This window comes from Schistocerca serialis, chromosome 1 (assembly GCF_023864345.2).
Source record: "Schistocerca serialis cubense isolate TAMUIC-IGC-003099 chromosome 1, iqSchSeri2.2, whole genome shotgun sequence".
NCBI lineage: Eukaryota > Metazoa > Arthropoda > Insecta > Orthoptera > Acrididae > Schistocerca > Schistocerca serialis.
Genome location: NC_064638.1, coordinates 1,184,487,057 through 1,184,498,634, shown reverse-complemented (window position 1 = coordinate 1,184,498,634; position 11,578 = coordinate 1,184,487,057). Strand labels below are relative to the sequence as shown.

Sequence of the window (11,578 nt, the reverse complement as noted above, 5' to 3'; positions counted from 1 at the left end):
CAAAATGTTTTGTGTATATATTTGTTATTATTCATGTTTTTTTTGTGACTTATCCTCCTCCTTTTCTATTCTGGGGACACTGCAGACACATATTAACGTATTTTGTGTAATTTAGATTTGAGAAATGCCTTTTCACTTAGGAAATCGCGGTGCACTGTGTTGCTGTGCGTCCTAACCCCATCGACGTTCATTTATTCCCGAGAGAGTTTGGCGCCGAAATTGAATTTTGTTTACTCTTATCTTTATTTGTGTGTGTGTGTGTGTGTGTGTGTGTGTGTGTGTGTTAGCTCCTTTAGCTGTTTGTGTTGCCTTTTCTGTAAAGTTCCTTTAATGTTTTAAGTAATCTGCCTTTACAGAGTGTAGTGCATTCGTTTAAAACTTGTTTGCGTTCTAGTATAGGCTGTGGTTGGATTTCAGTATTTTTAAATCAGTTGCTATTGTAGTTGGGTGGTGGCTATGGGCTATTAGGTGGTCAACTAATGTGCTATGCATGCTGTTACTTTTCAGGGCTCTGAGTCGTTCTGAGTATCTTGTTTTAAAGTTCCTGCATATTTGTCCTATGTATAGCGATCGGCAAGTGTTGCATGTGAGTTCGTATGTTCCTGATCTGTTGAATTTGTCTGTGGGTTCTCCTGTGTTCCGAGATCTTTCTGTGTTGTATTGTCTGTCCTGTATCCTATTTTAAGTCCCTGTTTCTTCAACATGTTGCCTATTCTGAGGACAATTTTCTTATTGTAGGTGAGTATGTGCCATTCTGTTGCGCGCGTGTGTGTGTGTGTGTGTGTGTGTGTGTTGTTGCACTGGTGTGTCTTGCGTGTGGTCATTGACTGTGTGTTGTGTTGTGTAAGGTTTTGTGTGTGTATTGTACGCTAGTTCCTTTACCGCTTATATATTTCTTGGTTTAATTTCTCTATCATACGGGCCTTTTAACCATTTTCTTCTGCTATTTATTTTATTATGTTTAGCTTCTCTGTTTGCTTATGGGTGTTCTGTTCAGTTTGTGGAACCTGAATCTAAAACTTGCTTGCGTGTTTGCCATCGGTTGGTTCGACAGATTGTGAATGGTCATGCTTGTGGTTGTCGGTTTTACTGAAAATTATGAAGTAATGGGCCTTGTTTTTTTCTTTCTTCGTATTGTGTGTTGTCTGTCTGTGTTCCTAATGTGAAGTGAATTTTTGAATTTTTGGGTGTAAGTTGTTTATTTCACTGTTTAGCTGTGTGTGTGTGTGTGTGTGTGTGTGTGTGTGTGTGTGTGTGTGTGGTTCATTAGCCAGGTATATTATGCCATCGACATAACGGTACCAGTACTTTCTTCGTTTTATGTGTGTGAAGATCCTGTTCTCATTTACACATCCGCCGATTGTGTGAAGGTACTTCGGCGTCCGACTATCTCTTCTGGGTATTCCACCTTCTTGTGAGGAAGTGCACATCTCAGTTCGGCAGAAAGTGCTAATCTGTCTCGTGGATTCACAACAGCGTACACTCCGCTCCAAAATAAAAGACTCATTTCGTCACATGCTACGGGAGACATCGTCGGAGGCTAAGTGTATAGACGTACATCGTAAGAGCATAAGTGGTTTATCCTCAGCGAGAGGTAGCCGTGTACTCATTTATGTTGCAAATATTCGCACGTCCACTGCGTGAAGCATAGCACGGATACACTGCGTGTGACTATCGCACGAGATCCTAACGTGTCCGGCAGGTAGTCGCGTACGTCGGCGTTTTGGGAGCGGGTCCGGAAGACACACAGTAGAGCGTTGCGTGTCTATGCGGGCGGCTGCGGCGCGCTATCTGGTGGCGTGACTGCACGCCCCGGACAGCCCAGCCCTGTGCTAATCTGCAGACCGAAATACCGCCGCCTCCCGACCGCGATACCACTCTACGCCGTGCCGACCTGCGCCAGGAAAAGCGCTATCCCTCAACGCGCCTGGAAACACTTAAGCGTTCCTTACGTCCGCTCTCCGAGTTTCCGCGGCGTAGCGCAAGTCACACTCGCGGCAGTCTTTTACGGTGTGCGACGCGCGAGACAAATTAACGCTTCGCATTGCGGCAGATTAGCTGGGAAACGTTTACTGGTGGATCCAGATCATTTCTACAAACCAGTATGCAGGGTGCCTCGTCAGTTTGGGCTATCGGAGTAGTTACATGATTATCGAGATAATTAAAATTATCTTCAGAATGAGATTTTCACTCTGCAGCGGAGTGTGCGCTGATATGAAACTTCCTGGCAGATTAAAACTGTGTGCCCGACCGAGACTCGAACTCGGGACCTTTGCCTTTCGCGGGCAAGTGCTCTACCAACGGGGCTACTGAAGCACGACTCACGCCCGGTAATCACAGCTTTACTTCTGCCAGTACCTCGTCTCCTATCTTCTAAACTTTACAGAAGCTCTCCTGCGAACCTTGCAGAACTAGCACTCCTGAAAGAAATTATCTTTCGTGCATGTAGCTCCAATCATGCTACAGGCTTAGGTCCCAGCATTAGATGTTACTGTACATACATGAGCAACCGGCATGTACTCTTATAAGGTTTCTACACTACTGGCCATTAAAATTGCTACACCAAGAAGAATGGTAGATGATAAACGGGTATTCAATGGACTAACATATTATGCTAGAACTGACATGTGATTACATTTTCACGCAATTTGGGTGAATAGATCCTGACAATTCAGTACCCAGAACAACCGTCTCTGGCCGTAATAATGGCCTTGATACGTCTGGGCATTGAGTCAAACAGAGCTCGGATGGCGTGTACAGGTACAGCTGCCCATGCGGCATCAACACGATACCACAGTTCATCAAGAGTAGTGACTGGCGTATTGTGACGAGCCAGTTGCTCGGCCACCATTGACCAGACGTTTTCAGTTGGTGAGAGATCTGGACAATGTGCTGGCCAGGGCAGCAGTCGAACATTTTCTGTATCCAGGAAGGCATGCGGTCGTTCATTATCGTGCTGAAATGTAGGGTTTCGCAGGGATCGAATGAAGGGTAGAGCCACGGATCGTAACACATCTGAAACGTAACGTCCACTGTTCAAAGTGCCGTCAATGCGAACAACAGGTGACCGAGACGTGCAACCAATGGCACCCCATACCATCACGCTGGGTCATACACCAGTATGGCGATGACGAATACACGCTTCCAGTGTGCGTTCACTGGGATGTTGCCAAACACGGATGCGACCATCATGATGCTGTAAACAGAACCTGGATTCATCCGAAGAAATCACGTTTTGCCATTCGTGCACCCAGGTTCGTCGTTGAGTACACCATCGCAGGCGCTCCTGTCTGTGATGCAGCGTCTAGAGTAACCGCAGCCATGGTCTCCCAGCTGATAGTCCATGCTGCTGCAAACGTCGTCGAACTGTTCGTGCAATGGTTGTTGTCTTGCAAACGTCCCCATCGGTTGACTCAGGGATCGAGACGTGGCTACACGATCCGTTACAGCCATGCAGGTAAGATGCCTGTCATCTCGAGTGGTCTTGTGACAGCCAGAGCGAGAGCACCAGCAGCAGCGAGTACTGTTTGTATAAAGCGTTTATTTTGCATTTTGCTTACGACCATCCACTAAGGAAGGGATTCTATTTGTGTTTATCTGCTCTGCATAGTAACTAACAGTTCTTGATAAAACTTTACGTAGTTTTCGTGTTAGATTTCTTAGTGTTTTCTTGATCGTTTAGAACAGAAAGCGCCCTAAAACCGTCTTTTGTTTGTTTCGCGGCCGTTAGCCGCTAGTCACTTGAATCAGCAGTTGTCTTGTGACAGCCAGAGCGAGAGCACCAGCAGCAGCGAGTACTGTTTGTATAAAGCGTTTTTGCACTTATTTGCTGCGCTTAGCTTTTAAATAGTTTTTCTGGGAAAACCTAGCGTAGTTTTCGCGTCTCGTATTTCAGTGAGTGTTTCTTGATTATCAGAGTAGCTCATCAGAAGATTATCTTGGGAATTTGTCACCGTATAGAGTAGGGTAAACATAGTCATGTGTAGGGACTGTGGTTGTTGTGAGCGGACGCAAGGAGAATTGGCCACTCTTCGGGGGTAGGTGGAGGCTTTGTCTGTTAGGCTCATCGAGCTCGAGGCGCAGGCGTGGCGTTGGGGCAACTGTGGTGAGACCTATGCCTACTTCGGTGGCCTTGGAATCACATGGAACCCCTGATGTCGCTGCGTCTTCCGGCAGTGAGCATCTTACCGGTCAGCCATCACTCCAGGGTGAATGGCGGACAGTGGTGGGCTCGCGCGTGCCTGGCCGAAAGGCAAAGGTGGGATCTGGCCGCGTGGCAGCTGCCTTACCCCTTTCCAACAGGTACGGGGTGCTTCCTAGTGGTGATGACATCGTTTCCGAGCCACCACAGGATGCCTCGCCTGTTGGGCCAGTGGCCGATTCTCCGGCAAGGTCCCGACAGTCACAGAGGGCGGGCCTATTAGTTATAGGGAGCTCCAACGTTAGGCGGGTTATGGAGCCCCTCAGGAAAATAGCGGGTAGGTCGGGGAAGAATGCCAGTGTGCACTCGGTGTGCTTGCCGGGGGGTCTCGTCCGTAATGTGGAGGAGGCCCTTCCGGCAGCTATTGAACGCACTGGGTGTGACCGGCTGCAGATAGTAGCACATGTCGGAACGAATGACGCCTGCCGCTTGGGTTCTGAGGCCATCCTTGGTTCCTTCCGGCGGCTGGCTGATTTGGTGAAGACAACCAGCATCGCACGCGGAGTGCAAGCTGAGCTTAATATCTGCAGCATAGTGCCCAGAGTCGATCGCGGTCCTCTGGTTTGGAGTCGTGTGGAGGGTCTAAACCAGAGGCTCAGACGACTCTGCGACTATAATGGTTGCAAATTCATCGACCTCCGTTATTGGGTGGAGAACTGTAGGGCCCCCCTAGACAGGTCAGGCGTGCACTACACACCGGAAGCAGCTACTAGGGTAGCAGAGTACGTGTGGCGTGCACACGGGGGTTTTTTAGGTTAGAGGGACCCCCCCCCCCTTGAGCGAAACGATAAAATACCTGACGGCTTACCAGAGAGGACATTATCATCGTTGATAAAGAACGTCCGTCCTCAGAGACCAAAAACAGGAAAAGTTAACGTAATATTGGTAAACTGCAGGAGTATCCAGGGCAAGGTTCCTGAATTAGTATCTCTTATTGAAGGGAATAGCGCGCATATAGTATTAGGAACGGAAAGTTGGTTAAAACCGGAAGTGAACAGTAACGAAATCCTAGACACAGAATGGAATATATACCGCAAGGATAGGATAAACGCCAATGGTGGAGGAGTATTTATAGCAGTAAAGAATTCAATAATATCCAGTGAAGTTATTAGCGAATGCGAATGTGAAATAATCTGGGTTAAGTATCAAATGTGGGTCAGATATGATAGTCGGATGCTTCTATAGACCACCTTTATCAGCAACCGTAGTAGTTGAGCGCCTCAGAGAGAACCTGCAGAACGTCGTGAAGAAGTTTCGTGATCATACTATTGTAATAGGGGGAGACTTCAATCTACCAGGTATAGAATGGGATAGTCACACAATCAGAACTGGAGCCAGGGACAGAGACTCTTGTGACATTATCCTGACTGCCTTGTCCGAGAATTACTTCGAGCAGATAGAGAACCAACTCGTGAAGCTAACGTTTTAGACCTCATAGCAACAAATAGACCGGAACTTTTCGACTCCGTGAATGTAGAAGAGGGTATCAGTGATCATAAGTCAGTGGTTGCATCAATGACTACAAGTGTAATAAGAAATGCCAAGAAAGGAAGGAAAATATATTTGCTTAACAAGAGTGATAGGGCACAAATCGCAGAATATCTGAGTGACCACCATCAAACTTTCATTTCTGAGGAAGAGGATGTGGAACAAAAATGGAAAAAATTCAGAAACATCGTCCAGTACGCCTTAGATAAGTTCGTACCGAGTAAGGTCCAAAGCGAGGGGAAAGATCCACCGTGGTATAACAATCATGTACGAAAGGTACTACGGAAACAAAGAAAGCTTCATCATAGGTTTAAGAGTAGTCGAATCATAGCTGATAAGGAAAAGCTGAACGAAGCGAAAAAGAGCGTAAAGAGAGCAATGAGAGAAGCATTCAACGAATTCGAACATAAAACATTGGCAAACAATCTAAACAAGAACCCTAAAAAATTTTGGTCATATGTAAAATCGGTAAGCGGATCTAAATCCCCTATTCAGTCACTCGTTGACCACGATGGCACCGAAACAGAGGACGACCGAAGAAAGGCAGAAATACTGAATTCAGTGTTCCGAAACTGTTTCACTGCGGAAAATCGTAACACGGTCCCTGACTTCAGCCGTCGCACGGACGCCAAAATGGAAAATATTGAAATAAACGATATCGGAATTGAAAAACAACTCCTATCACTTAGTAGCGGAAAAGCATCCGGACCAGACGAGATACCCTTAAGATTCTACAGTGATTATGCTAAAGAACTTGCCCCCTTTCTATCAGCAATTTATCGTAGATCGCTGGAAGAACGTAAAGTACCTAGCGACTGGAAGAAAGCGCAGGTAACCGAGCGAGGTGGCGCAGTGGTTAGCACACTGGACTCGCATTCGGGAGGACGACGGTTCAATCCCGTCTCCGGCCATCCAGATTTAGGTTTTCCGTGATTTCCCTAAATCGTTTCAGGCGTTCCTTTGAAAGGGCACGGCCGATTTCCTTCCCTAACCCGAGCTTGCGCTCCGTCTCTAATGACCTCGTTGTCGACGGGACGTTAAACACTAACCACCACCACCAAAGCGCAGGTCGTTCCCACTTTCAAGAAGGGTCATAAATCAGATGCGAATAATTATAGGCCTATTTCGCTTACGTCAATCTGTTGTAGAATAATGGAACTTGTTTTGTGTTCTCGTATTATGACGTTCTTAGATAATACAAATCTCCTTCATCATAACCAACATGGATTCCGCAAACAGAGATCGTGTGAAACTCAGCTCGCCCTATTTGCCCAAGAAATTCACAGTGCCGTAGACACTGGCGAGCAGATTGATGCCGTATTCCTGGACTTCAGGAAGGCATTTGATACGGTTCCGCACTTACGTTTAGTGAAAAAAATACGAGCTTACGGAATATCGGACCAGGTTTGTGATTGGATTCAGGATTTCCTAGAAGAAAGAACACAACATGTCATTCTTAACGGTTCAAAATCTGCAGATGTAGAGGTAATTTCGGGAGTACCGCAGGGAAGCGTGATAGGACCTTTATTGTTTACAATATACATAAATGACTTAGTTGACAACATCGGTAGCTCCGTGAGGCTATTTGCAGATGACACGGTTGTCTACAAGAAAGTAGCAACATCAGAAGACTCGTACGTACTCCAGGAGGACCTGCAGAGGATTAATGCATGGTGCGACAGCTGGCAGCTTTCCCTAAACGTAGATAAATGTAATATAATGCGCATACATAGGGGCAGAAATCCATTCCAGTACGATTATGCCATAGGTGGTAAATCATTGGAAGCGGTAACGACCGTAAAATACTTAGGAGTTACTATCCGGAGCGATCTGAAGTGGAATGATCACATAAAACAAATAGTGGGAAAAGCAGGCGCCAGGTTGAGATTCATAGGAAGAATTCTAAGAAAATGTGACTCATCGACGAAAGAAGTAGCTTACAAAACGCTTGTTCGTCCGATTCTTGAGTATTGCTCATCAGTATGGGACCCTTACCAGGTTGGATTAATAGAAGAGATAGACATGATCCAGCGAAAAGCAGCGCGATTCGTCATGGGGACATTTAGTCAGCGCGAGAGCGTTACGGAGATGCTGAACAAGCTCCAGTGGCGGACACTTCAAGAAAGGCGTTACGCAATACGGAGAGGTTTATTATCGAAATTAAGAGAGAGCACATTCCGGGAAGAGATGGGCAACATATTACTACCGCCCACATATATCTCGCGTAATGATCACAACGAAAAGATCCGAGAAATTAGAGCAAATACGGAGACTTACAAGCAGTCGTTCTTCCCACGCACAATTCGTGAATGGAACAGGGAAGGGGGGATCAGATAGTGGTACAATAAGTACCCTCCGCCACACACCGTAAGGTGGCTCGCGGAGTATAGATGTAGATGTAGATGTAGATGTAGATGTAGTGGTACGAGGCCGTTGGGATCCAGCACAGCGTTCCGTATTACTTTCCTGAACCCATCGATTCCATATTCTGCTAACAGTCATTGGATCTCGACCAACGCGAACAGCAATGTCGCCATACGATAAACTGCAATCGCGATAGGCTACAATCCGACCTTTATCAAAGTCGGAAACGTGATGGACGTATTTCTCCTTCTTACACGAGGCATCACAACAACGTTTCTCCAGGCTACGCCGGTCAACTGCTGTTTGTGTATGAGAAATCGCTTGGACACTTTCCTCATGTCAGCACGTTGTAGGTGTCGCCACCGGCGCCAGCCTTGTGTGACTGCTCTGAAAAGCTAATCATTTGCATAGGACAGCATCTTCTTCCTGTCGGTTAAATTTCGCGTCTGTAGCTCGTCATCTTCGTGGTGTAGCAATTTTAATGGACAGTAGCGTAGCTTAACACGTTTCTTGTAGTGGCAATTTTTGCAGCAGCTGTATATAAATTGCAGTTGTGTCAAAGAAAATGCCTTTTTTGCATGCTGCACAAAGAAATTTTTATTTTTGTTTATGCACCCGGACGCCTTTCGCCTTTTTTGCAAGGCATCTTCAGTGGGTGTCAGGTAGCTTCTAATTCACTGCATCTAAGCAAACTGCTTTTTCTCATCTGGCAACCAGGTGCACATCTTACAGTTCACTTTCAGTTCACTGTTTACGTTACACATCACATTAAAAATATGGCAGTTACAGTGATGTGTAACGTAAACAGTGAACTGAGAGCGAACTGTAAGATGTCCACGTGGTTGCCAAACGAGAAAAAGCAGTTTGCTTAGATGCAGTGAATTAGAAGTTACCTGACACCCACTGACGATGCCTTGCAAAAAAGGCGAATCGAGGTTGGGTGCATAAATAAAAATAAAAATTTCGATATGCCGCATGCAAAAAAGGCATTTTCTTTGGAACAACTGCAATTTTCTGGTTTATTTTTGGTATTTCAGGAATGTGATGTGAGCCCTACATTTTCATTCGATGTGTCATACTCCATATTTTTACTCCGGGCATTTTTCAAACAGTAGTCTTCAATAGTCGATATGTTACGACACGGAGGTACCGTGTACAAGCGATTTGATCTTTGTTTTTCATTAGCATTGCCGTGGACAGTAGAATACTCTGAGAAGTGAGTGAGTATGTCATATGTTGGTCCCAATACTGAGCAGTCTGAATATTGCTAACAGAGTACAGAGGTAAAGATGCAGACGGTATTGATTCCTGAAAATATGATTTAATAAAGATTGATTCCGTAAGTGCGAGGATTTTCAGGTAATGTTGTCGCTTCATTGCTTGCTCATGCGTAATTTTTGTGTTTAGGAAAGGTAGGTAGAGCAACCACAGCTACGAGTTGTCACTGTGGGTATTAATAAACAGCTTTATTATTGGATCACTACTGGTTTCGTGGAACTAAAACTCACATCTTCAGGTGAACATCTGTATAACAGTAAACCCAGAAGGAATAACAACCTCTAGGGTTTAAAAACTGTTAAAAACTTTTACATGAGAATATTAGAATGTTTGTATTCACATAAGAAAAACTTTAGGGGGGGAAATGCTCGGAACTTTGTACCCCAAATTCGTTGTCCATCAGAACAAAACACCGATAGTGGGCGGTTATGTCATAGAATAAAACTGCGGATTCCAATATTGTAGGTAAGTCCTAAACAAATAGTGTTCCATTAGTAAGGTGAAAATAAATGGTTAACTATTGAGACCTAATTTTTAATAAGAAGTAACTTTTGTAAAGATCATTGTAATTGTTAAGGAAGGAATTAGAGTTTCAATATAGTTTTTGAATTCTAGTGTTTTTTACATCATTTAGTGAATGCAGTATTCCGCACCCTCACCTCACGAAAATTTGGATTTTTTTTTATTGCGTGTCGCCGCATCGCACTCTGTGGAACACAGTGTTTAAAGTAGAAACATGACCTGGTTAGAATAGCTGCATGTACGTATATTGCACTGCGCAAGGTTTCCTTTCCTTTTAGCTTGTTTGCTGCTGCGCTGTGTTTTTATATTCATCACTTTCGAACCGTACCGAGTTTCCGTTGCCATAGGTAACCCATAAAACTTTATGAGGGCCAGCTTTACGTTACAGTCAAGCCTCGCATATCAGGTTCAGTTTAGGTAAAGTTTCGTTCAGATTTTATTTCTTGTGCAGACTGTCTCATTTTCCCACTGCAGTGTTTCATTATCGTGTGTATTATTTAATTTTTAGAATTTCATTTATTCAGTTTGCTTACGCAAATTCACAGGGCATTTTAAGGAAAAGGTTTTGGTTATTTATTCTTTAAAAATTAGTTTGGTAATATCTTGTAGCGTTTTTATTCTGTTGGCTTTGAGTGTTGGAACTGCAGGTCTTTTACTGCGACGCCACGCCCCGTAGCACTGTTCACTGAACTGCACAATACTGAGCACCACAGGATAATTTATTTAATGTACAGTTTTAGGTCTTGCGATTATTTTGGTAAAAGTTAATTCAAATACAGTTTCAGATATGAAATGATGATTAAATGGACACCCTAGCTGCAAACAGGCGTTGATGTACTTCATTGGGGACGTGTTGAAAATGTGTGTCCCGACCGGGACTCGAACCCGGGATCTCCTGCTTACGTGGCAGACGCTCTATCCATCTGAGCCACCGCAGGCACAGAGGATAGTGCGTCTGCAGGGACTTATCCCTTGCACGCTCCCCGTGAGATCCACATCCCCAACATGTCCACACCACTACATTCATGCGCCTAATAGATGTTTGCCCATAATACTCTTTATTCGTTGCAGATTAATCTACCAAGTCCCGTACGAGTTCGGGCATAGCGTGTGCGTTCGCACAAGAAGGTCAATGGCCGGGAAGCCATATTTTAGCTATGTATGACGGTAGTATCTGTTCCCGAAAGAACAGTTACCGTGGATGACCATGCAGCTTTGCTAGAAATGAAATGATGATTAAATGGACACCCTAGCTGCAAACAGGCGTTAATGTACTTCATCGGGGACGTGTTGAAAATGTGTGCCCCGACCGGGACTCGAACCCGGGATCTCCTGCTTACATTTTCAACACGTCCCCAATGAAGCACATCAACGCCTGTTTGCAGCTAGGGTGTCCATTTAATCATCATTTCATTTCTAGCAAAGCTGCATGGTCATCCACGGTAACTGTTCTTTCGGGAACAGATACTACCGTCATACATAGTTTCAGATAGTTTTGGCGACGCATTTTATCAGACAGCGTGTTCGTAATTACACCACTTGCAATGTTTTAGGATTACAACAGACACACAAATGAAGTTAAAGATAAGAAACCAGTTCAGTCCTGCGCAGTTGGTCCCATCGGATTAGGGAAGTTGTTGTTGTTGTTGTGGTCTTCAGTCCTGGGACTGGTTTGATGCAGCTCTCCATGCTACTCTATCCTGTGCAAGCTTTTTCATCTCCCAG

General features: G+C 44.9%; 1 non-coding gene across 1 annotated transcript; it reads right to left on the bottom strand.

The window, feature by feature from the left end:
- Window positions 1-10,717: 10,717 nt before the first annotated feature.
- On the bottom strand, window positions 10,718-10,792 carry Trnat-cgu (transfer RNA threonine (anticodon CGU)). Its single transcript has one exon. It is a non-coding gene; the product is annotated as a tRNA-Thr (tRNA).
- Window positions 10,793-11,578: the final 786 nt, after the last annotated feature.